This window comes from Tachypleus tridentatus, unplaced genomic scaffold, assembly GCF_004210375.1.
Source record: "Tachypleus tridentatus isolate NWPU-2018 unplaced genomic scaffold, ASM421037v1 Hic_cluster_1, whole genome shotgun sequence".
In the NCBI taxonomy this organism is placed as follows: domain Eukaryota; kingdom Metazoa; phylum Arthropoda; class Merostomata; order Xiphosura; family Limulidae; genus Tachypleus; species Tachypleus tridentatus.
Window position 1 is genome coordinate 16,531,284 of NW_027467777.1, and position 6,709 is coordinate 16,537,992.

A 6,709-nucleotide genomic window follows, 5' to 3' on the forward strand; every position below is an offset into this window, starting at 1 on the left:
TGGATGTATACCCTATATCAGTAGTTCCCAATCTTCTTATGCTATGTATTTGAAACTCGGATGTATACCCTATCTCAGTAGTTTCCAATCTTCTTATACGATGTATCTGATACTTGGATGTATGCCTTATGTCATGTATTTGATACTCGGATCTATACCCTATCTCAGTAGTTCCCAATCTTCTTATGTCATGTATTTGATAAATAGATGTATACCCTATCTCAGTAGTTTCCAATCTTCTTATACGATGTGTTTGATACTCTGATGTATACCTTATGTCATGTATTTGATACTCGGATGTATACCCTATATCAGTAGTTCCCAATCTTCTCTTATGCTTAGTATTTAATACTCATATGTTTACCCTATCTCAGTAGTTCCCAATCTTCTTATGTCATGTATTTGATACTCGGATGTATACCTTTATATAATGTATTTGATTCTCGGATGTATACCTTATATAATGTATTTGATTCTCGGATGAATATTTATATAATGTATTTGATTCACTCGGATGTATACCCTATCTCAGTAGTTCCAATCATCTTATAATGATGTATTTGATACTCGGATGTATGCCTTATGTCATGTATTTAATACTCGGATGTATACCTATCTCAGTAGTTTCCAATCTTCTCATGTCATGTATTTGATTCTCTGATGTATACCATATCTCAGTAGTTCCCAATCTTCTTATACGATGTATTTGATACTCTGATGTATACCTATATCAGTAGTTCCCAATCTTCTTATGCTATGTATTTGATACTCGGATGTATGCCTTATGTCATGTATTTGATACCGGATGTATACCTTATGTCATGTATTTGATACTCAAATGTATACCCTATCTCAGTGGTTCCCTATCATGTATAAGCATATCTTTATACGATGTATTTGATACTCGGATGTATGTCTTATGTCATGTATTTCATACTCGGATGTATACCCTATCTCAGTAGTTTCCTAATCTTCTCATGTCATGTATTTGATCCTCGGATGTATACCATATCTCAGTAGTTTTCAATCTTCTTATATCTATGTATTTGATACTTGATGTATACCCTATATCAGTAGTTCCCAATCTTTATTATGCTATGTATTTGATACTCGGATGTATATTCCTATCTCAGTATTTCCCAATCTTCTTATACGATGTATTTGATACTCGGATGTATACCCCTATATCGTGTATTTGATACTCCGATGTATGCCTTATGTCATGTATTTAATACTCGGATGTATACCTTATCTCAGTAGTTCCCAATCTTCTTATGCTTAATATTTGATACTCGGATGTATACCCCATCTCAGTAGTTCCCAATCTTCTTATACGATGTATCTGATACTCGGATGTATGCCTTTTGTCATGTATTTGATACTCGGATGTATACCCTATCTCAAAAGTTCCTCAATCTTCTTATATCATGTATTTGATACTGGATGTATACCCTATATCAGTAGTTTCCAATCTTCTTATGCTATGTATTTGATACTCGGATGTATACCCTATCTCAGTAGTTCCCAATCTTCATGTCATGTATTTAATACTCGGATGTATACCCTATCTCAGTAGTTCCCAATCTTCTTATGTCATGTATTTGATACTCGGATGTATACCTTATGTCATGTATTTAATACTCGGATGTATACCCTATCTCAGAAGTTCCCAATCTTCTTATGTCATGTATTTGATTCTCGGATGTATACCCTATCACAGTAATTTACAATCTTCTTATACGATGTATTTGATATTCCTGATGTATACCTTATGTCATGTATTTGATACTCGGATGTATACTTTGTATCAGTAGTTCCCAATCTTCTTATGCTTAATATTTAATACTCGGATGTATACCCTATCTCAGTAGTTCCCAATCTTCTTTACGATGTATTTGATACTCGGATGTATGCCTTTGTCATGTATTTGATACTCGGATGTATACACTATCTCAAAAATTCCCAATCTTCTTATATCATGTATTTGATACTGGATGTATACCCTATATCAGTAGTTTCCAATCTTCTTATGCTATGTATTTGATACTCGGATGTATACCCTATCTCAGTAGTTCCCAATCTTCTTATGTCATGTATTTAATACTCGGATGTATACCCTATCTCAGAAGTTCCCAATCTTCTTATGTCATGTATTTGATACTCGGATGTATACCTTATGTCATGTATTTAATACTCGGATGTATACCCTATCTCAGTAGTTCCCAATCTTCTTATGTCATGTATTTGATACTCGGATGTATACCTTATATCATGTATTTGATTCTCGGATGTATACCTTATATATAATGTATTTGATTCTCGGATGTATACCTTATATAATGTATTTGATTCTCGGATGTATACCCCTATATCAGTAGTTCCCAATCTTCTCATGTCATGTATTTGATACTCGGATGTATACCCTATCTCAGTAGTTCCCAATCATCTTATACGATGTATTTGATACTCGGATGTATGCCTTATGTCATGTATTTGATACTCGGATGTATACCTTATATAATGTATTTGATTCTGTATACCCCTATATCAGTAGTTCCCAATCTTCTCATGTCATGTATTTGATACTCGGATGTATACCCTATCTCAGTAGTTCCCAATCATCTTATACGATGTATTTGATACTCGGATGTCATCCTTATGTCATGTATTTGATACTGGATGTATACCCTATCTCAGTAGTTTCCAATCTTCTTATCTCATGTATTTGATTCTTGGATGTATACCTTATCTCAGTAGTTTCCAATCTTCTTATGCTATGTATTTGATACTCGGATGTATACCTTATATAATGTATTTGATTCTCGGATGTATGCCTTATGTCATGTATTTAATACTCGGATGTATACCCTATCTCAGTAGTTTCCAATCTTCTCATGTCATGTATTTGATTCTTGAATGTATACCTTATATCAGTAGTTTCCAATCTTCTTATGCTATGTATTTGATACTCGGATGTATGCCTTATGTCATGTATTTAAAACTCGAATGTATACCCTATCCCAGTAGTTCCCAATCTTCTTATACGATGTATTTGATACTTGGATGTATGCCTTATGTCATGTATTTGATACTCGGATGTATAACATATCTCAGTAGTTCCCAATCTTCTTATGTCATGTATTTGATACTCGGATGTATACCCTATATCAGTAGTTCCCAATCTTCTTATGCTATGTATTTGAAACTCGGATGTATACCCTATCTCAGTAGTTTCCAATCTTTTATGCTATGTATTTGATACTCGGATGTATACCCTATTTCAGTAGTTTCCAATCTTCTTATGCTATGTATTTGATACTCGGATGTATGCTTTATGTCATGTATTTCATACTCGGATGTATACACTATCTCAGTAATTCCCAATCTTCTTATGTCATGTATTTGATATCGGATATATTCCCTATCTCAGTAGTTCCCAATCTTCTTATGTCATGTATTTGATATCGGATATATACCCTATCTCAGTAGTTCCCAATCTTCTTATGTCAGATATTTGATACTCGGATGTATGCCTCATGTCATGTATTTAATACTCGGATGTATACCCTATCTCAGTAGTTCCCAATCTTCTTATGTCATGTATTTGATACTGGATGTATACCCTATCTCAGTAGTTTCCAATCTTCTTATACGATGTATTTTATACTCTGATGTATACCTTATGTCATGTATTTGATACTCGGATGTATACCCTATCTCAGTAGTTCCCAATCTTCTTATGTCATGTATTTGATACTCGGATGTATACCCTATCTCAGAAGTTCCCAATCTTCTTATGTCATGTATTTGATTCTCGGATGTATACCTTATATAATGTATTTGATTCTCGGATGTATACCCTATATCAGTAGTTCCCAATCTTCTTATGTCATGTATTTGATACTCGGATGTATACCCTATCTCAGTAGTTCCCAATCTTCTTATACGATGTATTTGATACTCGGATGTATGCCTTATGTCATGTATTTAATACTCGGATGTATACCCTATCTCAGTAGTTTCCAATCTTCTCATGTCATGTATTTGATTCTTGGATGTATACCTTATATCAGTAGTTCCCAATCTTCTTATGCTATGTATTTGATACTCGGATGTATACCTATCTCAGTAGTTCCCAATCATCTTATACGATGTATTTGATGTGTATTCTTATACTCGGATGTATAGCCTTATGTCATGTATTTAATACTCGGATGTATACCCTATCTCAGTAGTTTCCAATCTTCTTATGTCATGTATTTGATACTCGGATGTATACCCTATCTCAGTAGTATGTCATGTATTTGATACCCTGACTGTATCTTCTTATGTCATGTATACCCCTATATCAGTAGTTTCCTCATGTGTATAGTTATCAATCTTCTTATGTTTATGTATTTGATACTCGGATGTATACCCTATCTCAGTAGTTCCCAATCTTCTTATACGATGTATTTGATACTCGGATGTATGCCTATGTCATGTATTTGATAATCTTCTACATACCTTATGTCATGTATTTGATACTCGGATGTATACCCTATATCAGTAGTTCCCAATCTTCTTATGCTTATGTATTTGATACTCGGATGTATACCCTATCTCAGTAGTTCCCAATCTTCTTATACGATGTATTTGATACTCGGATGTATGCCTTATGTCATGTATTTGATACTCGGATGTATACCTTATGTCATGTATTTAATACTCGGATGTATACCCTATCTCAGTAGTTCCCAATCTTCTTATGTCATGTATTTGATTCTCGGATGTATACCCTATCTCAGTAGTTTCCAATCTTCTTATTCTATGTATTTGATACTCGGATGTATACCCTATATCAGTAGTTTCCAATCTTCTTATGTCATGTATTTGATACTCGGATGTATACCTTATATAATGTATTTGATATGTATACCCTATATCAGTAGTTTCCAATCTTCTATGCATGTATTTGATACTCGGATGTATACCCCTATCTCAGTAGTTCCCAGTCTTCTTATACGATGTATTTGATACTCGGATGTATACCTATCTCAGTAGTTCCCAATCTTCTTATGTCATGTATTTGATACTCGGATGTATACCTTATGTCATGTATTTAATACTCGGATGTATACCCTATCTCAGTAGTTCCCAATCTTCTTATGTCATGTATTTGATTCTCGGATGTATACCTTATATAATGTATTTAATTCTCGGATGTATACCCTATATCAGTAGTTCCCAATCTTCTTATGTGATGTATTTGATACTCGGATGTATGTCTTATGTCATGTATTTAATACTCGGATGTATGCCTTATGTCATGTATTTAATACTTGGATGTATACCCTATCTCAGTAGTTCCCAATCTTCTTATGTCATGTATTTGATACTCGGATGTATACCTTATGTCATGTATTTAATACTCGGATGTATACCCTATCTCAGTAGTTCCCAATCTTCTTATGTCATGTATTTGATACTCGGATGTATACCTTATATCATGTATTTGATTCTCGGATGTATACCTTATATAATGTATTTGATTCTCGGATGTATACCCTATATCAGTAGTTCCCAATTCTCATGTCATGTATTTGATACTCGGATGTATACCCTATCTCAGTAGTTTCCCAATCTTCTTATACGATGTATTTGATACTCGGATGTATACCTTATGTCATGTATTTGATACTCGGATGTATACCTTATATAATGTATTTGATTCTCGGATGTATACCTTATATCAGTAGTTCCCAATCTTCTTATGCTATGTATTTGATACTCGGATGTATACCCTATCTCAGTAGTTCCCAATCTTCTTATACGATGTATTTGATACTCGGATGTCAGCCTTATGTCATGTATTTAATACTCGGATGTATACCCTATCTCAGTAGTTCCCAATCTTCTTATGTCATGTATTTGATACTCGGATGTATACCTTATATAATGTATTTGATTCTCGGATGTATACCTTATGTCATGTATTTAATACTCGGATGTATACCCTATCTCAGTAGTTCCCAAACTTCTTATGTCATGTATTTGATTCTCGGATGTATACCTTATATCAGTAGTTCCCAATCTTCTTATGCTATGTATTTGATACTCGGATGTATACCCTATCTCAGTAGTTCCCAATCTTCTTATACGATGTATTTGATACTCGGATGTATCCCTTATGTCATGTATTTGATACTCGGATGTATACCCTATCTCAGTAGTTCCAATCTTCTTATACTTAATGTATTTGATACTCGGATGTATACCCTATCTCAGTAGTTCCAAATCTTCTTATACTTAGTATTTGATACTCGGATGTATACCCTATCTCAGTAATTTCCAATCTTCTTATACGATGTATTTGATACTCGGATGTATACCTTATATCATGTATTTGATACTCGGATGCATACCTTATGTCATGTATTTTAATACTCGGATGTATACCCTATCTCAGTAGTTCCCAATCTTCTTATGTCATGTATTTGATACTCGGATGTATACCCTATCTCAGTAGTTCCCAATCATCTTATACAATGTATTTGATACTCGAATGTATACCCTATCTCAGTAGTTCCCAATCATCTTATACGATGTATTTGATACTCGGATGTCATGCCTTATGTCATGTATTTAATACTCGGATGTATACCCTATCTCAGTAGTTTCCAATCTTCTCATGTCATGTATTTGATTCTTGAATGTATACCTTATATCA